Source organism: Canis lupus, chromosome 7 (genome assembly GCF_003254725.2).
Source record: "Canis lupus dingo isolate Sandy chromosome 7, ASM325472v2, whole genome shotgun sequence".
NCBI classification, from domain to species: domain Eukaryota; kingdom Metazoa; phylum Chordata; class Mammalia; order Carnivora; family Canidae; genus Canis; species Canis lupus.
Window position 1 is genome coordinate 22652756 of NC_064249.1, and position 26329 is coordinate 22679084.

General features: G+C 37.9%; 1 protein-coding gene and 1 long non-coding RNA gene across 6 annotated transcripts in view; one reads left to right on the top strand and one right to left on the bottom strand.

Moving 5' to 3' along the window:
• Positions 1–26329, bottom strand: part of PAPPA2 (pappalysin 2) — a 268840-nt gene that overhangs the window by 171196 nt on the left and 71315 nt on the right. The gene's annotated exons all lie outside the window — the stretch shown is intronic.
• Positions 12574–25606, top strand: LOC112648562 (uncharacterized). Of its 3 annotated transcripts, none has more exons than XR_003129134.3 (7): positions 12574–12734; positions 13648–13806; positions 17618–17692; positions 17782–17853; positions 20978–21050; positions 21545–21604; positions 24331–25606. It is a non-coding gene; the product is annotated as an uncharacterized LOC112648562 (long non-coding RNA). The 3 variants fall into 3 exon arrangements; XR_003129133.3 differs by having other exon boundaries at positions 17618–17665; XR_003129135.3 differs by lacking the exon at positions 17618–17692.

Sequence of the window (26329 nt, forward strand, 5' to 3'; positions counted from 1 at the left end):
ATGATTTATGAAGAGATAGACTTGACATCCAAAATAACTTAATATTCAAAGAAAGGTCAAATAATATGCATAAATGTCATAAAAAAGCACAAGTGTCTTGAACTGACCAGAACTGTATATGAAAAGGAAGATGAACTACATTAATCTGCTTAATTTCTGCCAGGATCTCCTTTTGCTCATCCTCCCCATTCTCCAGACTGAAGTACTCACTTTTTCCTGAGGACTCAGAGTGACCAAAGCAAAGTTGTGTTTTGATTTTTGTAAAAATTGCCTCAGAATCAAGCTCTGCCTGAGACTGATATGTTAAGTTCTTCTGCCCAGCACTCAAGTCTGTTATTTCTGACATGGTCCCTAGAAGAATGCACATCTCCCTCACCACTTTACGACTGTGGCCCACTGGGATTAACCATTGCCTGATACCCAGTGCCTGTGTTTCTTTGTCTTTCAGACTTAATGCACTCATTTTGATCCATGCCATGCTTCCTGACTGCTGACCCCCAACCACTCTCTAGTGTCTAGATGTACATGCAAGCCCCAACTTTTGCTTAGTTTCTAAGTAAAAGTGAAAAAATACTTCAGAAAGCCTATTTGTGCTCTAGCTTAATAGTCAGCTGTAATTCCTTTATAGACTGATAGAAATAATTGCAAGAAGGAAGCCAGAAAGAAGGAAAAGATCATGAGCTGTCTGAAGGACATTGAACTGTATCAAAAATTGGCATGTTGAAAAACAAGACATAAAGGATACATGTGTGTCTTGAGATCTCCAGAGGAAGACCCTGACTGTATTCTACAGGATAAAGCAGCCTCCATGACAACAAAACCAGATGCCCCCAGAACCCTCAGTCAATTAGCCTCAAGGAAACAACTCTTTAGTCTGCAGAGTACCAACTAGTGCTCTCCCAGTGCCCAGAGCAACTCTAAAAACTTAGTTTTTCTCCTTCTCTCAAATTCCTCCTGCTCTTAGATGCCTGGTACTCTACTACATCACCATATACTTTACTCTTCTTTTTATTTTCCCACCTCCTAGTTAGTCCATACACATCAGGGGTTCAGTGCCTTGCCCACAGCCCTCTCCTTCCCCACCTCCTATCATCCATTACTCAGGAAATTTCAATATCTATGTGAAATATCACTGAGAACAGTCTTCTTTTTGACTTCTTCACCTCCAATTGGCCCCATACCATATATTCATGGTCACCCTTACTCAGAGTGGTTTTTATGCCTGATCTCTCATAGATCTTTAATTCTACTTGTTTAAACTTTCACTTGAACTCAAATAAAAAAGAATATACAAAAAAAAAAAACCTTTCACTTGTTTATGGTTACCTCCTCTCCAGGAATGATTTGAGATCATCATTCTTTTCTTGTGCCTCCTCTTCCACCAATCTCAATCTTTTATTCCTCTCTTAGTAAATGATCATGCTTCCTTCTTCAATGATGGATTTGAAGCCATTCATCATGTACTCTAATAGATACACACACATTTTCTTCCTTACCTATTTTTATTCTCTTATCTCTGGTCCCACAGGATGAGGTTTCTGAGCAAATCATAGCTAACACCCTGTCTTTTTCCTTCTCCCTTTCCAATTCAAACTTCTTGAAAGAATAATTTCCTGATCTCCTATTCATTTATTTCTTCCATATACCCCCTAATCCCACTGTAACCTGGATTTCATAAGCATCACTTTATCAGAACTGTTTTTGTTAAAGTCGTCAGTGACCTCCAAACTGTCCCTCCCCACAAAATGAAAAAAATTCAGTCACCTTATGACTGAATTTTTATATTTTTATATTTAGTTACTTCCTGCTTCTTAAAGGAAGTGCTTCTAAAGCACTTCCTGAACTTTTTTTGCACTGTTCTTTCCTGGTTATATTCTTGCTTTTAAGACCACTCTCTAAAGAGTTCCTCTTTCCCCTTCTGATTCTTAGAAGTTATTCCCCAGAATCCTTTAGTCTTGTTTCTAGTATATTCTTTTGTCATGCTCCTTGTTTACTATTGGAAACTCTTCTACTCCTAAACTTTGAAGCATCAATTAGTCCTTCAATAATTCATATATATATATATATATATATATATATATATACACACACACACACATATACCATATATATACACATATCATATATATGATATATACACATATATTAGTGTATATATACACTATATATATATTATATATATACATATATATATTATATATATAACTATAGATTAGATTCTTGTTTCTCCTTTATAGGAGGACATCTCTACCTAGATCATATACAGACATCTTGAGATCAAAATGTCAATTAAATGTGTGATTCTACCTAAGCAAAAAGAAATTCAGACACAATTTTCCAAGCACCATTTATTGAAGAGACTGTCTTTCTTCCAATGGATAGTCTTTCCTCCTTTGTCGAATATTAGTTGACCATAAAGTCAAGGGTCCACTTCTGGATTCTCTATCCTGTTCCATTGATCTATGTGTCTGTTTTTGTGCCAGTACCACACTGTCTTGATGACCACAGCTTTGTAGTACAACCTGAAATCTGGCATTGTGATGCCCCCAGCTATGGTTTTCTTTTTTAATATTCCCCTAGCTATTCGAGGTCTTTTCTGATTCCACACAAATCTTAAGATGATTTGTTCCAACTCTCTGAAGAAAGTCCATGGTATTTTGATAGGGATTGTATTAAATGTGTAAATTTCCCTGGGTAGCATTGACACTTTCACAATATTAATTCTTCCAATCCATGAGCATGGAATATTTTTCCATCTTTTTGTGTCTTCCTCAATTTTTTCAGAAGTGTTCTGTAGTTTTTAGGGTATAGATCCTTTACCCCTTTGGTTAGGTTTATTCCTAGGTATCTTATGCTTTTGGGTACAATTGTAAATGGGATTGACTCCTTAATTTCTCTTTCTTCAGTCTCATTGTTAGTGTATAGAAATGCCACTGACTTCTGGGCATTGATTTTGTATCTAGCCACACTGCCAAATTGCTGTATGAGTTCTAGCAATCTTGAGGTGAAGTCTTTTGGGTTTTCTATGACCCAGCAATTGCACTGCTGGGGATTTACCCCAAAGATACAGATGCAGTGAAACGCCAGGACACCTGCAGCCTGATATTTATAGCAGCAGTGTCCACAATAGCCAAACTGTGGAAGGAGCCTCAGTGTCCATTGAAAGATGAATGGATAAAGAAGATGTGGTCTATGTATACAATGGAATATTACTCAGCCATTAGAAATGACAAATACCCACCATTTGCTTTGACGTGGATGGAACTGGAGGGTATTATGCTGAGTGAAATAAGTCAATCGGAGAAGGACAAACATTATATGGTCTCATTCATTTGGGGAATATAAAAAATAGTGAAAGGGAATAAAGGGGAAAGGAGAGAAAATGAGTGGGAAATATCAGAGAGGGAGACAGAACATGAGAGATTCCTAATTCTGGGAAACAAGCAAGGGGTGGTGGAAAGGGAGGTGGGCGGGGGGTGGGGGTGACTGGGTGATGGGCACTGAGGGGGGCACTTGATGGGATGAGCACTGGGTGTTATGCTATATGTTGGCAAATTGAACTCCAATAAAAAAATTATAAAATATATAAATAAATAAATAAATAAATAAATAAATAAATAAATAAATAAAATTTAAAAAATGAATGAAAAAAAAAAGAAATTCAGACACAGTGAATTTTGGTGATTCTGAAATAGTGGTCTAACCAAAGAATCTGTGGACATCTTCTCCATAGGTAGATATGCAGGAAGGGTTGAGTTCTGGTTAAATACAAAGGAAGTATGTATCTATGTCCACAGAAAGATAAAAAGGCAAGTACAAGTGAAAGACCACAAAAATATTTTGTCCTCTACTTAATTTTACAGACTGGATTTTGGGTTCCTCAGGGAGAAAAAAAAACAAAAAACACTCTTTTCATAAAAATTAGTGCCACCCAGGATACACAAGTAATGCTTTGAGGCCTAATAACAAAAGAAGCACCAGTTGAGGATAGGGGACACCCTCTCCATCTCTGGAAAGAATTAAGGGATGTCAGCACCATTCTGGCTCTGAGAGTTTTACAACTTTGGGTTGTATTAGAAGCCAGCTCTCTCTGGAGGCCAGCTTGTCCCTAGAGAAACAATGAGGGCAAGAGCATCAGTTGGAAATGCTGAATGTCAGCAGAGAAGGTAAACATCACAGCCAGTGTTCAATGGCAAACAGCAGAAGAACAACAGAAACTGGTGGTCATGAATTTTTAAGGCACATCCTTGTGAAGACTCCCAAAAATACTAGAAATAGAGATACTGTAGGAGGGTAAGATTTTGGTTATATAATGAACTAATGTAATTTGATTGTTAATGGTAATATGAGCTCATTCATACCCATAGGACTATGTGGACTGGATTTGTCTCTGACACTAAACTCAGTCTTTTTCTGCACAGCTACTTTTCCAGTGTCCCTCTCTGAATTGGGGCTACTCCTATTATCCTCTCCATGACACAAGTAGAAAACCCAGGATTCCCCCTCATTCCTCCCTCCCCTCTCCTCCACTCTCCTCAATATAATGAAAATTATATTAACAATGAATCTTTTCTAGGCACAAACTATAGCCAACCTTGTCAGGCAAGGGATAATTTTGATTTCATCCAGAACAGTTTCCAAAATTGACACAAAATAAAAATACAGTGATGATCCAATACTTCAGATGAGACTCTCTGCCAAAAGGCTGACTGTGCTAATAATAATTGCAGCACTTCAGATAAATTCTTTCCCTGACTTCCTGATAATCTCTCTCAAAAAGTTCAGGAAACAACAAAGAGATACAATAGTTTGATTTAAATTCTTACTAATAGAAGAAAAGTATCTGGTGACATGGCAGTGGATGAGTTCCTTCAATGAAAGAAACATTTTACTTTTTGCAACAGTTGAGGCTGATAACAACAAGGACTTGAGCTTTAGGGAAACAGATTTCTAAAAGAGAGGAATGATTCCTTAACCTAAGATTTTCAAGGGGAAAATGGCCTTTTGGAAGTAGAAGTATATAAACCTTGAAAATGCACTGAATTCTAGATTGTCCCAATAAAGGTGAAAGGAGATATGAAACATCAGAAAGAACCAGATTTGATAAAGGAACTATGTGCTAAGCTAAAATTTTTTTAAAAATACATGCAGATTTTGGAAAGAAAAATAACATAAAACTGTGAAGAAGAAGAAGAAGAAGAAGAAGAAGAAGAAGAAGAAGAAGAAGAAGAAGAAGAAGATCAAAGAAGATAAAGTTGAGTACAACCATAAATATGAAAAAATGCAAGGTGATAAATTTTGCAAAGTGAAAACTTCCATTTTTTAGAATAATAAGTAAAATAGTGTAATGACACAGAATGGGTAAAAAAGCTGAACTCTTCAAAGTCTGCCTTGCTACCAAGATAAATAATCGTGAAAGTGCAAATCTATTCAATAATTCATTAACCTGGCAGTTTTTCATGTACTCTAATAATAATGGTGATCAAAATTGAGTCCCAACTGTATGACAGATGCTTCATATATATTTTCTCATGTAAAGTTCACAACAATCTTGTAAAGTTAGTGTATTTATTTTCCTTTACATATAAGAAATTCAAGTTTACAGAATTAAAGTCCCTGGCTCCAAACCACACAGCTTGTAAGTCTTGGAGGCAAGTTTTAAACTCAAGTTTCTCTAACTCCAAAGCACACATCCTTTCTTCTATTCTTAAATTGGTTTCCCTAGCATCGGTGAGTCACTGTGTTAGGCCTTGGCAATAAAAATATACATAATATATGATTCTTATTTTCAAGAAACTCAGTCTTGCATAATGGTAATGCAAGGTGACAGGCACTATAGTAGCAGTACACACAAAATTACGCTTATCATGATGAGCCCGGAGTAATGTACAGAATTATCAAATCACTATACTATACACCTGGAACTAACACAACACTGTATGTTAGCTATACTGGGATTAATTTTTTTTTTTTTTAGTTACATGCAAGAACAGAGGAGGAAGTAAAAAATTGACAATAAGGCACTGTAAACTTTGTGGCGGACATTGTGAATTGGTTTGTGTGGATTATTCTACCCTCCTTCTTGTGCATTCTTGTTCTAGAGAGCAGAGAAGTTAAATTCTGCATCCTTCCAGTTCTCTTATACCTAGGGATCTGGATGTGATTTCGAGTCTGCCAATCAGTTGTGCTCTAGTTGGAAGATGGCAGTGAGATGAAGACCTTACTGCTTTTTCTTCCTTCACCTGCAAGCATGGCAGGGTGAGAGTATACATTCTAGGGTGTGGAGGAGCAGGCTGTGGGGCCAACACTTGTTCCTGGGGCGGATCTAGTAGGCAGAGCATGACTGCAATGGTGGCACGTCAGTGATTTCCTGATCTCCCTCCAGCAGCCACACACTGTGTTCCTGAAACGAACAGGGACCTAAGGATTCCCCACATTCCTGTCGGTGGCAAGAGGGTGGCAGCTCCACTTGCAGGCCTGTTCTTCAGTGCTGCTCTAAGACATATTCCTGGATGCCCAACCTAAATCTACTACTCCAGCCCTTATAAAAGCTTTATAAGCACTAAAATCCTGTGTATTTAATCCTTTTTGGTTAAAATGGCAACAATGCTTTGTGGTTTTGGCAACTAAATACTGATTGATTCAGAGATGCTATTCCAGCTGTGTTTTCCACATTTGATTTTAGTTCTCAAGGTAGAAAAGTCAGGAAAGACGTAGTCAAGCCAAATATATACAGATGACCAAAAGAAACTAGAAGTCTTAATAGATGGAAGAATTGTTTTTGGAATGAATTCATCTTGGGAATGATAAAATTGTACCCTAAAATCCCCCAAAGGACATGTTGGGGTAGCTACATAACAACGAATCTTTGTGAGTAATGATGAGGTGCATGGCAGCCAAAGACTGAAAGATATTTCAAGTTCCTTCAGAAGAAGGAGATGGGGGATGCCTGAGTGGCTCAGTGGTTGAGTGTCTGCCTTTGGCTCGGATCATATCCTGAGGTCCTGGGATCAAGTCCCGCATCAGGCTCCCTGCATGGAGCCTGCCTCTCCCTCTGCCTGTTTCTCTGCCTCTCTCTCTCTCTGTGTGTCTCTCATGAATAAATAAAATCTTAAAGAAGAAGGAGGAGGAATAGGAGGAGGAGAGGTATGCCTGGGTGGCTCAGTGATTGAGTGTGGGCCTTCAGCTCAGGGCATGATCTCAGGGTCCTGGGATCGAGTCTCGCATCCGGCTCCCTGCGGGGAACCTTCTTCTCCCTCTACCTATGTCTCTGCCTCTCTCTGTGTGTCTCTCATTACTAAATAAAATCTTTTTAAAAAAAGGAGAGACTTGGAAACTAAAGATCAGTGAGCTCAGTATCAAGTCCCAGAAATATTTCCAATGTGCTATTAAACAGGCAAATCTGTACTACCCATGTAAGAAAAAGGTAATTGCAGAAACTACCATGGGCTCACTTAAGAAAAAAAAAATCATACAAAAGTAATCACACTTCTTTTGTTGTTGCTTTGGGTGTTTTGCTGGATTTGCTAAAGTAGATGATCCCTTAGAAAAGCATACCTTGGTTTAATAGGTTATGTGATACCTTGCTCACAAGATCTTTATAAGAAGGATGGAGAAACGTGCACAGTTATGCATTCATAACAACCTGCACCAAATGTAGGGGCAGCCTGCAGGGAGGCTCTTAATATCTTAGCCCAGGTGTCTGTAGTTGCCCCTATTTCATTGGCTTATATCATCAATGTCTTGCAACAATTCACTTGCAACGGCACAGTGTAAGTTTATCATGTTTACAAATGACATTAACTGAAGAGAGATCATATTCTGGGTAGCACAATAAAGATTCAAATAAGTCTCGCAAAGCAATTATTATAGGGGGACACTCAAAGGGTAAAATTCAAAAGTTTCAAGTGTAAATCCAAAGTTAAAAACAAATAAAGAACACGATTGCTAAAATATAATATTAAGGACTCTGGGTTTGGCACCAATTAATAGGACAAAAAGAGTCCTATAGATTTTAGTTGCCAACAAATTTCCATCATTCCCTGAGGGAAAATGTATAGCCCCCTGGGACTCAGTGCTGAGCACAAAGTGCACTGCCATGAACAGACGTGTGCTTGATGAGCCTATCCTTCTTTAAGGACATTGGAACCTGAGACATGCCCAGAAGAGGGAGACAAAAAAGGAAGGAGATCTGATAACAATGTCATATGAGGAATGGCAGAAGAAATAGGGCATATTTAATCTAGATGGCAGGGGTGGGAGGGCAGCCTGAAAACTGGTTAAAGATCTGCTATCCAATGATGTATAAGCACCTTGCTCTGTATAAGTCCAGAGGAAAGGACTAGAGCCAAAGAACAAAATTATGAGAAGGTCTCTTTTTGCCTCAATATACTTTAAAAACTTAATAAATTTTAATTGTTAAAAAATAATTCCCTATCACTAGAAATATCCAAACAAAAGCTAAAGAATCACTTTGCAGAGGTGTTGAAGAGATGAGTCATAAAACAGAATATAAAACCAAACTACTCCTTACAACTCCAAATTGTCACAATGTTGAAGATCTAATGCATTCTCGTTGCAATGATGATCTTAATATAACTGATTTCTACATCTATTTCTTCCTCTTTTCAATTTTCTCACTTTTTAAAAAAAGATTTTATTTGTTTTACTTGAGGGTAAGACAGACAGAGAGAGAGAGAGAGAGAGCAAGTAGAGGGAAGGACAGAGAGAGAAGGAGAAGCAGGGCTCGATCCCAGGACTCCGGGATCATGACCTGAGCCTAAGGCAGACACTTAAGCAACTAAGACTCAATTTTCTCACACTTTTTGACCATTTCTACCAGGATAGCCCCTGTTGTGGGCTGAACTGTGTGTCCCCAAAAGACATTGGAGTCCTAACCAGCACCTGTGAGTGTGACTTTATTGTGAAAGATGGTCTATGCAGATGATTGAATTGAGATCATTAGGGTGAGCCCTAATCCAATATGGTGTCCTTGTAAAAAGCAGAATGAACATAGAGGGCAGACAGTGTGAAGAAACAGGGAACACGCAGCTTATAAACCAAGGAATGCTTGAGGCTACCAGGGGCTGGGAGAGAGGCCTGGAACAGATTCTCTTTCACATCCCACAGAAGGAACCCACCCTGCTAATACTTTGATCTCAGACCTCCAGCCTCCAGAACTGTGTAAGACGATACATTTCTGCTGTTTAAGCCACCCAGTGTGGAATACTCTGTAATGGCAGTGCAAGGAAACGAATACAGCCCTCATCACGGCAAAGTTATCCATCTCACTCATTTAATACTGTCACCTGTCCCAGATAACCCAGTACTAATTTAACTTTCTCTTCTATTCATGCTGTAATAATGCCACTGTCGCTATCTGGTTGCAATAGGTCCTTTTTACTTTATTTGCCATGTACTAAGATGTCCTCTTACTTTTCTCCTCTAGTAGCCAGCTCCAGTCCTTCCTGTGCAACATCAATGCTGATTTTCCCTGTTCACTGTTGGTTCCCTGTGGCCTACACAATGGTCCTTTAAAATCCTTTAAATTGCCACTCAAAGCCCGGTAATCTAACCCCAGCCTATCCTCCAGGCTTGCACTAGTACCACTACATCATTGATTGAGCTACATTGACTTACCCCTTGATACCACACATGCTTCTGATTTTTTCTTTTTTGCCTCCCTGCTTTGCTTAGGTAGTTCTCCCATTACATATATAATTATCAAAACTGTAACTGCCATCCAAGTCCCCTTTTCTATCTCATTTCTATAAAGCCCACCCTGGTTACCCCAGCCTGAAATGAGCCCCTAACTCTGAATCTCTACCTCATTCAGTCTAGTCTACAACACATAACAGCAATTATAATATGTAAACCCGCTTTGGCAATATTTGCCAACAGTAGAAATCCTACCTTTAGATATTTAACTTAAAAAGATACTTGTATGAGTTTCAAATATGCACAAATAAGAATAGTATAATAGCAACATAAAAAATATAAGAAGATAATATAACATCATTGTATATTATGCTAATAGAATACTATAATAGCAAATAAAAGTATAATAACAAAGTATAAATAATGTAAATTTCTATTAACATGGATCTGACAAGATAAATTAAAAGTATATAATATTTGTACCATGAATGCATTAAAAATGATCCAGATCTATATAGAAAAGTGCCCCCAAAATAGTATTGATTGAAGAAGTAAGCTGTGCAATGGTAAGTGTAATATAATTCTATTTATTTGAAACCATATACATGTCAATCTAGATATCTAGAAGAGGATGAAATAGGTAGTAAGATTTAAACTAATTTTCTTTGTATTCTTCTGTATTGATATTATACACACACATACATATATATAATACAGCATTCTTTTTAATTTTTTTAAGATTTTATTTATTTATTCATGAGAGAGAGAGAGAGAGAGAGAGAGAATGAGAGGCAGAGACAAAGGCAGAGAGAGAAGCAGGCCCCATGCAGGGAGCCCGATGCAGGACTCAATCCCGGGACTCCAGAATCATGCCCTGGGCCAAAGGCAGGTGCTAAACCGCTGAGCCATCCAGGGATCCCATACAGCATTCTTTTTTTTTTTTTTTTTAAGATTTTATTTTTTATTTATTCAGAGAGACACAGAGAGAGAATGAGAGGCAGAGACACAGGCAGAGGGAGAAGCAGGCTCCATGCAGAGAGCCCGACGCGGGACTCGATCCAGGGTCTCCAGGATCACGCCCTGGGCACGCTAAACCGCTGCGCCACCGGGGCTGCCTATTTAATGAGTAATGTTTTATTAAATAAAATTTTAAAGTAAGTGCACACTTTCTCAGCACATGTTGAGATGGGGTTGTAAAGTTTACAAGGTATTTCCATAAGTTATTGCCTGGGTGCAGTTTACTCTAGCAGCAGGGGAAAAACTGGTGAGACTCTGAACAATATATTATTAATTCAACAGCAAAACACTGATGATATCATATTTATATTGTTATAGTTATGTTAAAAAACTAGCATTTATAAAATAGAGCCTTTTTTATTTCAATATTCAATATTCTTTACTTTGTTACCTAAAGTTCCCAGAAGTCAAGTACCATGTCTTTCTCAATGTGAGAGCAACTTAGTATATCATCCTTCATATTATCAAGTGCTTATTTAATATTAGTTGAGTATATCAATGGTAGAAACAGTCAGAATTAGAATATGAACCAAAGAACATTCTATTCTTCCCCCCTCACAAGTATGCCAATATTGCCATGCTGCAGACTCTTCCACAGAGATATAGTTACCTCTAAAAAAGCCAAACTTAAAGAAGTAACATAGGACTTGTTGCCTCCAATGGAGAGCAAGAGACAAAATTTCACCCAAAGACAAAGCCTAAAGACAAAAATGTGCTCTCTTTGACAACTCTTTGCTGGTGACTAAAGACAGAGCAGGTTCTTGGCAAAAACAGAGTGTAACGATAATACTCTCTGGGTCTGGGTAGGAATGGGCAATGTAATTCCACAGGCATTACACAGGGTTTAAAAATAGGAAGCTGTTCCCGGGAGGAGTGGTCCTTGTGGGTAACAAGGGAGCGGACACAATATGTTTCAACTAGTGGTAAAAATCCATGAAGTCATCCAGTATTTTAGTTACTCTTTTGTGTTTCTTTTCTCTTTTCCTCCATTCCTCCTTCTTCCATTGCTTTAGAACATTTTAAAAGCTTTCCTTCAAATACAATTTTTAAGCAAATCATTCTTTCTGTAATATGTCATACACATTCATGTATGCACACACCCCAGCACTACAGAAGTCAGTTCTTTCTGACGATGTACATGCACCAAACTGAACTCTTCACTTTCTATTCTACTGAATAGTGAGGAAGGTGAGTGACTCCTGTAATAGGATTATGATGATGGAAAATCTTTCATACTTTGACTTTGGAAGGCAGGATGACACACTTGTGAAATTGCACTGAGGTCAGACTCTAGCTGAGGCTACATGTTTGCTCAGCCCCTTCCCCTGCCTTATCCTACTTCCCTCATCTCTTTCTTCTAAAAGAAACTCTCAGTAAACCACAAATACCGAAATTCCTGTCTGAGGCACCACTTCTTGGGAATCTCCTCAAAGACAAAGAGGAACATATGCCCATGCAAGAGAAAAGGAGGAGGGAAGGAAGGTAGAAATGCAAATGATTTTGAGGGTTGATGGTATTACAGTGAGAGACCACTTCTCTAGTTTATCCTGCTTTCCTAATAAAGGAGAAGGTGAGGTGATGAGTCCAGAAATTTCAGAAGATTTAGAAAGTGTGAAATACTCACTATGGAAGGACAGAGAACAGGAAACCACTTACTAGGGAGATACAGGAGGATGGGTTAGACAAGGTCTATGAACAAATACTCCCATGCTCATCTTCTTCCAAATCTAGTTAGTTATAATTTCTACTTAGAAGCAATCAAGGAGAAGGAAAAAGAGGAACTTTTCTATTGCCACTAGTGATTGCAAAGTAATGATTCTTCCCTAGATACGGAATTCATAAATGTTACATAATAAATTCTGTTGATTATAAATTGGACTTAAAGATGTTCTGCTTCCATCCTCAACATTCTTTGTAGAATTGTCACCTGCAAGGTCACTAATAACCTCCCAGTGACTCTATCCAGTGGACACCTTTCTGTCCTTATTTTCTTGACCTCTTTGAAGCATGTGACACCATTGACCACTTTCTTTTTGAGACTTCCTCTTCACTTGCCTTTGGTAAGTCAACACTCATCTAGTTTACCTCCTACTCTATAGACCCTCCTCATATTCTCATGGGTCCTTCTTTCTCTCCCTCTCTCCTAGGTACTGTTTCCCCTGGGCCCATCCTTTGCTTTCTTATTTCTCACTCTATATCTCCAAGAATGAACACATTCACTCCTGCAGCTTTTTCTGCAGTGATTAACTCAAAAATGTATCTCTAGGTTAGATTTGTCTCCTCAGTTACAGGTAAATATATCAAATTGTTTAATGAATATCATCCTCTAAATGTCCCTCAGAGACCTCACATTCAACAAGTCTAAAAGTCAACTCATCCTCCCTTTTAATTTCCACTTCTTGCATTTCCCCATGATGGAGACAAGTCTCACCATTACTCTATATCCAACACAGAACCCTAGAAAGGATTTATCCTAAACTCTTTTCCAATTTCACATCCAAATAATCACCAACTACAGTAGGTTCTAATCTCTCCCACCCACCATCCATGTCATTGCTTGAAGCCACCATAGTTTCTCTTTTGTGAGCAAAATCTTTATTGGCTAGCTAATCTTCATTCTTCCCCCATCTTCTTCCATTTTCCTTATGGAAATCTGAGCAACCCATTCCTCTGCTTAAAACATTCCAATGGTGTCCGATGTGTTTGAGACAAAATCCAAATGCCTTAATATAATTTCAAAGCCTTTCATGATCTGGCCCCTTGCTACCTGCCTGGCTTCATCTCTGGCCATTATTTCTGTTTTCTGAATTCCCAAAGTACTCATAGCTCTGCACTTGTGTTATGGTCTCTCTTGGTTTCATGAAATTGCACAAATATTTCTTCTACCTAGAATGCTCTTTTTTTCTGTGTATTTTTTTTTTTTTGCTAATAACTACCCATTATCAAAATTAGTATAGACATCACCTCTTACAGGCAGGTTTCCCTGGTATCCATCCCAACTGCTGAGTCCAGAGTTGGTTCCTGGCCTAGGTACTACCTCAGTACACTCTGTCCCTCCAGCATAGCACTAATGGCATTATGCTGGTGACTGGTGGAAAGCTGAAACTTCATCAAATATCCTTCTGATTCCAGGTATGGTCCAGTACCGCTTCTAATGATAGCTGGAATATTTCTCAATATTGAGTTCCTGAAAGGAATTAAACTCTAGTGTGGGATATACATATTGTAATGTAGAAAATAGCCATGTTTGTATCATATTTGGCTTCTTTTGATGAAACAATTCAGTGGAAATGGCAGCTAGATAATAAAATAAAATAAATAGCATTTAAAAGACATCCTCTCACTCATAGACTCCAGGACAAGTGTTATTGGTCGTAAGGAGGTACAGAATAGGAAGGTCCAAATACAGCAAAGCTTTCTGAGCCCCTGTAATGGTACTCGCAACTTCTCCAGAAGTTGCATGTATCTACAGCCAAGGATTATTATGCCTCAGGAGACAGAGGGCTCTAAATTCTACCTTCTCACTCAGGAAGTTCTCATAAGCCCCCAGATGCCAATCAGATGTCAGTATACCTGCCTCCTGATGAAAAGTCTCCTGATGGGAGAATTTTTCTTTGCTTTTTTGCATTATCATGTGTAAATTTTGATTTCAGAAAGTGGCCAGATCACTGAAACCACTGCAGTTGTCCATCTGTCCATTTGACTGAGGAAAGAAAACTCTGTGTATGTGTATACACACACACACACACACACACACACACACACACACACACGGATGCAGTCTCCCTTCCCTCCCTCCTCCACTCACCCTTCTGGGCTTGGCCCTCACTTTTCCTCTCCTCTGAGAGCTGAGGCTCAAAAAGACACACCTTTTCCATTGCTCTATTTATTATACTGCCTTTTCTAGATGGACAGGTCCATCTTTTATATAAAGAGCACATTTTCCCTCCTCAATCTCTGTCTCTTACCACAGACATTAATGATTTGAAGCCATCTGAGGATCTTTTGTTGGCTGAGTGATCACATTCAGACTATGGCCTAGCAATGACTCACACTCTTGTGGTCTCCTTGTGTTTACCATGGATATTCTATTCCAGCTGGATTTCCCTTTCCCCAGGAAACCTAGAGCTAAGCGATTTCTCCATTTTTCTTCTTTGACTGCAGCATCTCTATATGACCCTTTCACCACCAATGTGTGTGTGTACTCCAGACTGTGTGTGTACAGTCTTAAAGGGGTGTGTGTGTACTCCAGACTGTGAATCTGCAACTATGGACTGCAGAGCAAATCCAGTATGTGGTCAGTTTTTGTATGGCCTATGAACTAATAATGGTTTTTCCATTTTTAAAGAGTTGTAAAAAAAAGAAAGAAGAGAAGAAAATGCAAGAAAGACCATGCATGGCCTGAAAGCTTAAATATTTACTATCTAGCCGTTTAACAGAAAAAGTGTGTCAACTCCTATTCTATACTAACATATGTTTCTAAAACATGAATCAGAATTCAGATAGACATGGACTTAGAGTCCAGCACTGCCACTTATCAACTCTGTGACCTTGGACACATTATTTACCCTCCATTTTCTCATCTGTAGCATAAAGTAATAATTAATTCTAATCACTATGTGAAAGCAAAATGGCATGTGACACAAAGCACGATAGTAGCCACTCATAAGAAGAGCAAAATAAACAGTAGCTATTTTTTGCTATTGTTACTTTTTTTGATTCAGTGAAGTCTATTACATTTTTTATATTCACATAAGAAAAGCTGACACACAAGAAAGGCAATACATTTTTAGACCAATATGTGAACCAAATCACTTAACTACCCAGTGATTGCATCACTTCACTCTCAAAAAAAAGGAAGTGTCATAGCCATTGTTTTATGAAGATTAGAGGTAAGACAAAACTTTATATATATGACTCAAAATGTCTTAATGGGATCTCAGAACTACATTTTCTATTCTTTTTCACCTAGGCAGAAACCTGAGAGCAAGCCTTTCTCCCTCATATTCATTCTTACCCCTAATATCCACTCAGTCACTGAGACTTAACTAATTTATCTATTAATCATTCCCAACTGCAACTCCTTCACTCTAATGTCACTGCCATGGGCTCTCATTATCTCTTGCTAAACTATAGCAGAGGTCTTCTATCTTTTTGCCTACCATTTTACCTTCCCTAAGCTGTTAGGGACTTACCTACCTAAGCCATGAATCTGTCTAAACTCTCACATTGCTTACAACTACCTCATCTCTTGTCATTATCTGGCTCATGCTTCACGTTCCAACAACATCAAACCACTTACAGTTCCCCACCCATACCCAATGATACTGTTTAGTGCATCTCTTCTTTTGCTTGTGTTATTCCTTCTTTTTTAAATTATAAAAATACTACATGCATGTTATATATAATTTTGAATGCAAAAAAGAATTATAAGAAAATTATATAGCATCAAAATTCTAATTCCTCAGAGATAACTACCATTTGATATATTTGTTTCCATTGTTTTTCTATGCATATAACACAATAACTTACCCTATTGGGGACATGCTTTCTCTTTGAATTTTGAGCTTTTGCTATTACACCATTATTTGTTCTGACCCATACAAATTTATTTTGTTCAACTAAATATGCAGTCAAGTATCCTTGGCAATTGTTGTTATTTAAACTGTAATAAACCATAGAAAATTCACAATTGTGCCTTTCTCAGCCACTTATCCTTCAGGGCAAAACTTTTCCATCTCAATCAGAGGTATTTCTATAAGAGAAAGAACAGCTTGGGCACTGCCCAGAAAAATGGAGCATTATCTTTCACTGAAGCATGGAATAAAAAAGAAATTCTGGGAGCATGAACCTTTCTGCCTTGTCATTTTATCTAAGTTTATTTATAGAGACAAGTAGAAATTGGTTATAGAGTCAAGTGGCCTTTCTGGGAGTACGCAGTTATTTGAGCTAACCTCGATGTAAAATTGCACATACTAACTTAGACCTTCCTGACTTAGGTCACTGCTCCTGCAAACACTTGCATGAGTCTCAGTAACACCTCCGTTACAGAGAAGCCCTTAAGACCAACATGATGATTCTGACTCAGACTAGAGAGATCAAGAGAAACAAAGGCTCCTTAGGTAGCACAAAAACAATACCATAGTGAAAGGGAGCAAGGGAGCAAGGGAGGGAGCGAGGGAGGGGGAAAGGGGAAGAGAGGGGGAGAGGGAGAGAGAAAGAGAGAAAGAGAGAGAGAGAGAGAGAGAGGAATGTACTCCATACTTTATTCTAAATGCAGATTATTAAATATTCTGAGACCTCCTGCACTAAATAAAATAAAATCTGTTTAAATTCCTAGGGGATGTCATGAGTAGTAATACAGATTGTAGCTTTGAATTAAGATGGCCCAGGTTAACTTGGGTTTAGCCATTTTCTTGTTGTATGACTTGGGGCATTATATATCACTAAGCCTGGATTTCATTATTTAAAAACTGATTGCGATTATCTTAAAAATGAACATAAAGTAATCTAAAAACTGAGGATAATAATAGTAGTTGCCTCCTAAAATTGCCACACAGGTTAAGTGAAATCATATACGTAAAGTGCATGGCGAAATACCAAGGATACAGAAAGTAATTGTTATTCCACTCATCATTCCTCAAACACATTTGAAAATGGCACACTTTTTATTGTTTTTCAAATCATATCTATTTAAAAACCAATGGAGCATATTTTCACAAATTGGTCTAAACTCAGAATCAGGCTCCTTTTCAAAAGTTGTGGAAAGGTAGAAGGTAGTAATCAGGGAAAATGGAGCAAAGGCAGAACTTAGAATTCCTGCTTTACTGTTTGAAATTTTATAAGGAGAATGTATTATTTTAGAGGAGAAACTCAATTTCTAAAGGTTAAAAGGGCAAATTAGACCTTAGAATACTCACTCTATACCATGCAATATTTTTAGGTGGTATAAAAGAAGCAGATTTATGATTAAAAGGCCAGCACAGACAAGGTAACGAATCAGACCCGGCACATGACAGTAAGTGGGCAATGCTTGTCCATGTAAGAGAACTCTTCCCTCAGCAGAGTTTGGGCTACTGAGTCTCTATTCTTCTAATTCCACTTCAGTATTTGAAACCAAAAAGAGAGGTCAACTAACAACAATCAACAAAGAAAATAGAGACATAGAGAAAGGACCAAGTGAGTTCATTCTTTTTTCACCTGGTATTTCTCCCAAAGACACATTTGACAAGCTTAAAAGGAGGATGGATGGGTCATCTGTTTAGCCTCATCCTTTATTTAAAAAGCAAAAAGTCAGCATTTCCAACTCCAGGATCTATTAACAAAGTATTTTCAACATTCAGCATTCTCCATTTGTCTTCCTGCCCCCTCCCCACATGCTCACACTCACGCACATACACACACACACATCACACACAAGATTTCTTAAAACCCAAGTTTATTTTTAGGCCAGAGAGATTGGGCGTTCCAGATCAGGGCCCTGTGCTCCTGAGCAGACATTCTAAAAACGTTTCACTGCCAGATATAAAAAGGCCGCTGTATAATTTATTAGAGGAACTTTCACAGGGCTCTGATTACTTTTTAACCAGAAAGTGAACAAAATATCCAAGAATCCTGATCAGATCCAGTATTGCGCTTGGCACATGGGAATCTGTAGGGGCTAGGAATTCTCAGCAATCCCCAGCTCTCCAGCCTGTTCATCCACAACACGCCATGAAGGAGGGTTCGATTAGCTGGCATTCAGTCTTCTCTCTTCCCCAAGACTGTGCAAGTCTGTTTCCCTAAATAATAGAGGAGATTGGGCCAAAGAAAACTCAAAACAATACACTCGTTTAATAGCTCTAATGGCTCTGCTGAGGCCTGCCAATGAAAACGCTGGCTAAATTGTTCCAGAGAGGCTTCTACCGGAGCTAAACAAAACCTGCCAACTTTCTACCCACCATCTCCTCCTCACTGCCACTCAATTTTTGTTTCTTTTCTTTTTTTTTTTTTTTTCATGTTGGCTTTTTTCAAGAAGAGTATGTAAAATGCCCAAAGAATGTTCTTTTTTCAATATGTATTATGTTTGGGGTACAGATTCATGTTTACTTTTCATGGGTATGTGAGCATATTTTGAAACCCAAATCAAGATGTGGTTTTATAGAATAAGGGCACTTTACAAAACAGTAGAAAAGAATATTTGAAATGATGACTGTCCTGAAAAATCCTAGTAGGGTCAACCTCCATTATTAAGCATCTAAACATGTCAGATATTGTGTGTTGTATTTTCTTTCAAAAATAATTTTTTGGGGACACCTGGGTGGCTCAGTAGTTGAGCAACTGACTTTGGCTCAGATTGTGACCCCGGAGTCCCGGGATTGAGTCCCACGTCGGGTTCCCTGTAGGGAGCCTGCTTCTCCCTCTGCCTATGTCTCTGCCTCTCTCTGTGTGTCTCTCATGAATAAATAAAATCTTTAAATAATTATTTTGTGGAAACTTGCCATTTCTTAGCACTGTACAAGGCACTTGGGATGACACAGACATAATTTAACTAAAAAGAAAAGGTCTCCACCCGAGATAATAACCAACAAATAACCTCCACCCCTTCTTTCTCAAGGAAAAGGGTCATGGTGACCCTCTCGGGCAGACCTAAAGAAGAGATTGTCAGTCGGGAGAAAAGAATGAAAAATGACAAAGAAGAAAAATTGGGATCAGAATCTTAAAAAAAAAAAAAAAGGCAAAAGAGTATAGTCTTAGGGAAAAGAAAATAAAGATGTTCCTAATAAGGCAAGGCCACCAACAATGGAATCAAGAGCCATCTTTGCACATCAAGACAATTCTTGTTCACTTTTGTATAAGGAAAGCAATTAAAAGTAGACAGATGGCATTAGATCCCATGCCTCTCACCTTCAAATACCAAAAGGAAGTCATCAAATTCTTTCAAAGTCCTTCAAAAGAGTGTAATGCTATCACTAGGATTTGGAATTTTTCACTAGGATTTAGATTTTCTTGATACAATTCCTACTAAAACCACAAGAGTCCCCTATTTTTACTACAGTTCATGTGGCACAAAAAAACTATGGTGCCACTTTCGACTGATTCCATACTGACTTGACCGCAAGTACTTTGGCTTCAAAGTACTGATTCCATGATTCAGAAAGCAGGGAATGAGCATGTGAAGAATGTTGCTATGAACGTTGTTACAGAGGAGAGACTGGGCAAGCAATGGGGAGGTTTCGTCCTGAAGCAGCGCAGTAAATTGTGTAACACACCGGTACAAACACAGGTTATCTCCCTTCCAGTCCATCCTACACTCCGCTGCAAATTAATTTTTCAAGGAATAATAGATGCTGGTCATGACAGTCTCAAAAACCAACCATGGCTCTTCACTGCCCAATAATTAGTTTCAAAATCCCTAATTTTATGTTGAAGATCTTTTATGTTTTTGCTCTGTAGTCTTTTCTTTCCCTATCCTTCTGCGAGTGACCTGATCCAATTCAATGACTTTGCTCTGCATTCCCTCAATACAGCTAGAAATTTTCTCCAAACTTTGACTAATGCTATCCTCATTGTCTGAAATCCCAAATCTCCACCAATCCATCAATATCCAAATGAACTTTTATCTCCCTTACAAGTAGGACCTAATTCCTACATCCTCACTCTTATACTGTATCTACAATGAAACCCATGCCCTATTTCAACTTGTGTTTTACCTTGTTTTATGTTTATATTTCTATTTGCTCCATGCCACTGGTCGTTCCTTAAATATATATTATTTCTTTTCGTTTCCCATGAAGAGGTGGATTTTTATAGAATGCATTCAACAATTACTTATTTTCTAGGTCTTTATGTGCCAAAAATGTGTCACATATTCACTGAGAATTTCCAAACATTTCTGTGCATCACAACCACTGCTGAGATTCATGAAAATATTTGAGTAAAGTCCAGACATCAGAATTTCTAAAAAGCAAATGATTCTGATGTACAACAAAACTTATGAGGCCACAGTCTATAACATTTTAATAATGGAAACCATTTTGAGACAATGATCCTAAATATTTAAGGTCCACTTAGAAGTTAAGATCAGTCCATCAATTCTACCAATGTTCCCACCTGTAAGCCATGATAAAATCATATTTGCTTGCCCAAAGTTCCCCCTCTGACCTTTTCTCTAATTGGCTACCCTAAGTGACTAACAAGTACAATAGACTCTTGAACAACACGGATTTGAACTGCGCAGGTTCACTTACACGTGGGATCCTTGATAGTACAGAACTATACATTTTCTCTTATAATTTTCTTAACAATGTCTTCTTTTCTCTAGCTTACTTCATTATAATAATACAGTATGTAACACATATAACAGACAGAATATGTGTTGACCATCTATGGTACAGGTAAGGCTAATTTAGAGCTTATGCAAGTTCCAATACTGACAAAGGCTTCTAGTCAACAACCAGCTATTAGCAGTTACATTTTTGGAGAGTCAAAAGTTATACGTGGATTTTTGACTGCATGGGGTTTGGCACCTCTAACCCCCACATTGTAAAAGAAGCAAATGTGTAGCCAACCTTCTGGGAAAGCATTTGTTCAGATAGATTTGCTAGCTATTTAAATTTAGAACTTACCCAATTCTAATGCTGAATTCTAGTCCTGGCTGGCTAGATTAGTAGCTGGGTAATCATAGTTTAAACCATTTAAATCCTCAAGCCTTGTTTTCCCTGATCAAAATATGGAAACAAAGAAATAGGCAACGTCAATACTTTTTTTAAAAAAATCTGTAATTACCCCTGAAAAATAGGGAAGCTCCAATAAAAGTTCTACACTACTGTACATGACTGTTGCTTGATAGTTGTGTTTACTGATAGTGTCCCTTTCATTGTCCCTATAGCAGAGTGCATCAGTAGGAAGCCATTTTATGGAGGTGCCACAGAGAGGAAAGAGCATTGAGGTAAAGCTGTTTCCTGTTATTTACTCTAATTCCCTGGTTTCAGAATTGATGACAAACTTCATTTGGCATTCCTAGATCTGTGGGTTCTGGGTCTCCAGGATTCATCCTAGTAATGTCAGGTTAACTCGGGGCATTTGGCAGCACCATATGAGGTGCTATGAGTAACATCAGTTTTGCAACCTCATTTGTCATATAATTAAATTATTATATAATGAAAACTCTGTACCACACAATAAAATGTTTATTCTCCTACTGTGGTACAGTATACTTAAGCATAAAACAGCCACAAGGGAAGATTGGAAATGACATGGAAAGGTCAGCCTTAAAATTATTTTAATTCACTTATAAAAAAAAAAACAATAAAAAGAACAAACCCAGGAAGAATTAATTTCCAAACCAAAGGGACCAAGGAAAGTTGAGTGGAAAACAGGAAATTAAAGGAGGAGAAAACAAATACTGGGACAGGGGAATAGAAAGAGAGTGGGCCATAGAGATGAGACTATTGTCACAATTTCTCATGATAAATTATAGAAGGTTGCCACTGAGAGTCATTAATATTTGCTATTATTCTAAGATGACTGGCCAAACTTGAGAATTCATAGCATCAGCATGTCATCGTGGTACCCTGAAGCTTTGAGAGTGGCTATAGGGCAATGTTTCCAAACATTGGATTGTGACCCATTATTAAGTTATAAAATAAATTCAGTGGGTTATTAACCAACATATATTTAAAGAAAGAAGAATAGAAGGGAAAATATCAGCATGCATTATATGCTGTTAACAGTAAATACTGTATTTGGAAACTTTGGGGTTGTACAAGACATAAATATGCACACACTCATTCTGGATTGCCATGCAAAATGTTTTTCTAACTAGGAGTCAGGATTTTAAAAAGTGAAAGCTTCTGCTATAAGAGTAGATTGTTCTGCTTTTTAAATCATAATCTATCTTATTAGAGAGGCCCTCTTTTGCTCCCTGTCCTCTGATATGTGAGAACTCCCCAAAATTTAGTCCTCAATCCTTAGCTCCATTGTAGTCCTATGCTACTCCCTTGGAAATTTTAACTACATCTACCAATTCTATTTATATGAAATCTCTTAAATTCATCTCCTTCCAGACTACAAATAACTGGCTTCAGTCGCCTACTGGGTTGTCACTCCCAAAATCAATGTATCTAAAGTCAAATTACCTGGGTCCAAGTCCCGATACCATCATCTACTGACTGTGTCCCTTTGGGAAAATTATCTAATCTCTGAAGCCTTCAATTTCTTCACCTGTCAAATGTGGATAATAGCATTTTCTTATTGTTAAAGACAATAAAGTATATTATGGTTAATAGCTCTAGGGACACTTTAGGTGTTTCATAATACCTAATATTTCTCTAATCCCTAAAACTAAATTCCTCATAAGATTTCCAAATTTTTACAAGACTCAACATTTCTCCAAGACTTGAATTATTGGAATAATTCTTGACTTCTTGCTCTCCTTTCATCCCCATCACTTACTAACTCCTGTTGATCTGTCAGGTCCAACCAGATCCCAAATCTCAGCATCCCTCAATTTCCTCATGAGTTGGCATCACTTGATTCCCAGACTGAACCTCTATAACCCTTGGTTTTGGCTCAAGGCAGGAAGTTTACCAGCAAACCATTCATCTCAGAGATGAGCATTATTAAGTCACTCTCATGAAGTACCCCTGCTGCTGCTCCCCATACTAGCCAGGTGCCCTTCAGCAAATGATCTACCTCTGTGTTCTTTCATGTCTTTGTCTGTAAAAACAGAGACATAGCTTTTCTTAACCTGTTTGCTTATTAGGAGGATTAGATACAAAGCACTTAGACCAGTGCCTGCAATAAAGTAAGTGCCCAGGAAGAATTTCTTCTTCTTCCTCCTTCCTCTAACTTTCCTGTCTGATGTAGATAACTCACTGGTATTGATTAAACATTGATCACAGTAGACTGTAAGCTTTTGAAGGCAGGGCCTACCTGCCTTTAATTTTGTATCCCTCAAGTGTTTAACACATTGTTTGTCATGTTTGACCTCCAATAATGTTTTAAGAATCTTATAGCCTACATTTTCCAAGAAGTTTTTTCTCTTTTTCTCCCCAGTCTTTTTTGGATGATACACCCAAGTGCTTCTAGAATATAACTGACATACTCTGTCATAATACTAGTCACATTGCATAATAAATTTTACATTTGTCTTCATATCCCAGGGTCTTTACCAATGTCTGGCATTTAGATGTTCAGTAAATGCTTAATTAAAGAAATATCAGTGAGAATTAATACATTAATGAAAGTCTTCCTCATAAGACCCAGTCTCTGCCATATGTCCCAGTTCTAATCATTGAACTTGCATCTGTGTCATTGTCTCTAGATTTATTTCCTTAATTACCTGCTGAGTAGCCGAAATCCACACAGAATTGGGCCCCAGCCTGCTTCATACATAGATCCCTTTCATGGTCTGAAATTCTAAAATCCATCTTGATATCAGAGGTTCTGACAGTCTCATCAGATACTAGTTGCCCATCTGCCTATCTGCATGTCTGGACTTCCAGTGACTCACACATACACACTGAAATTTTCTTCATGATCACTCACTTGAATGTCCAATTATTTAATGTTCTGATCTATCATTAAATGACAAAGTTATATTTCTTTTTAACTGGGGATAAATTCTTATTTGGTTGATATTATGAAAATGATGTTCTACTTCTATAATTTCAGGCATTATCAGCTGATGGAACATCTTTCTGATGGACTGGTTTTCACCTAAAGACTCTGAATTCATATCTCTTGTGTGTCTGCCTATTCAAAAGGAGGCTGGCTCTGATACTGTGTGTAACTTTCTGTTAATATCAGAGTGTACTGTGTGTAACTTTCTGTTAATATCAGAGGGAGTTATTGGAGTAAATGTCTCTCTCTGGGAATATACTATAAACCACAACAGATGGGGGTCAGGTTGGTCTGTTTACACCAATTCTTGATTGCTTTTCCACTGCTGAGGAAGACCTTAAGTTTTATGGGTAGCATAAATCGCAACTATAGTCTAGGATTCCATATTCAGCCTCTAACATAAAAGACCTGTCAAATGCAATACATCTTGTGAAGAGCAGAACCAGAAAGGAAAACTGAATTTTATCTGTAAGCAAGCTCTTTAAAAATTGGAGACTGTAAATCCTTATTTAATACTGAGAGTTTTGATTCCAGATGATAAACCAAATGAAAAGGCAAATACAAGATTATTTTTTCAAAAGAAACTTTAAAAGCCAGCCCACACAGGCACATTGTATCTACTTCCATTCTGCTTGTGTTTATCAACCAGAGATCAGTCTCTACTTGTTTACGTTCAAGAGAAAGCATTCATTCAAAGAAAGTATCCAATAGTGGCATTATAAAAACATACAAACACAAAGTCTTTTGCTCCCTATTTTATTATGTTTTTTTTTTTTAACACCATGCTCTATTTATCAATTTGATTGACCTCAAGTGGGCCCTTATTTTGTCCAGATCCTACTATATTTTCCTGGTCTATTTATTCTCTTGTTCACCTAATAACTATTTCATCTCTTTGCTCTGCTCAAATGTTTAACATCTTTTCCACATATTACTCTCAGTTAATGACCTTAACGCCTCTTTCACAAGGAAACAGAACTGAGAACATTCAGACAGATTCTGGCCATCATATCTAATCTACTTATCCCACCCCCACCAGACTTTCTGCTCTGCTTCTCCAGTGAGTGAACTGGGCAAGCTCTAACCCATAACCAGTCCTCCTAATGCTCCCTAGATTCTATCCCATTGACATTCTCTAGGATATCTTTCAGAAGTTCTCCATAAAACAGATTAAATTTTAAAATGACATGCTTCTAAGAGTATCTTCCCCTTTGTTTTCCTTAGTGAAAAGATAATATACACTATGAAAATGGATACTTAAGTATTTTTAAGAATAACGAAAACAACACGTATGTCTAGGCTCTTTTAAAAATAACATCAAAATAAAATTCAGGGGATCCCTGGGTGGCGCAGCGGTTTGGCGCCTGCCTTTGGCCCAGGGCGCGATCCTGGAGACCCGGGATCGAATCCCACATCGGGCTCCCGGTGCATGGAGCCTGCTTCTCCCTCTGACTGTGTCTCTGCCTCTCTCTCTCTCTGTGACTATCATAAATAAATAAAAATTTAAAAAAAAATAAAATAAAATAAAATTCAGTTTACACATGCCAACCAGATTAAATCAAAACCTGATGGTAAGGGAAAATGCTTTGGACTGGGTCTAGAGGCCTGTGTCTAGTCCTTGTTCTTTGGGAAATTCACTGAACATCTCTCAGCCTTAAAGGATTAGACTTAGAGATTTCTATGGTCCCATCCACTTTTCAGATTCTTCTCTAGTACTTGCATTCTTTCAGACATAATTCTTTTGAAAGCAATTTATGGGTAACAAATTTTTTACTTAATCCAACTACTTGTTTTCAGAATATGTAGAGGGTTTTTTTTTTTTTTACTTTTTAAAAAGTTTGTCTTAATCCCAGTAAACAGTGTTATATAAATTTCAGGTGTACAGTATAGTCAGTGATTTCATACATCATCCAGTGCTCATCAAGACAAGTGTACTCCTAATCCTCATCACCTGTTTCACCCACTACCCCCACCTACCTCTCCTCTGGTTTGTTCTCTACAGTTAAGAGTCTGTTTCTTGGTTTGCTTCTCTCTCTCCTTTTTTTTTCCC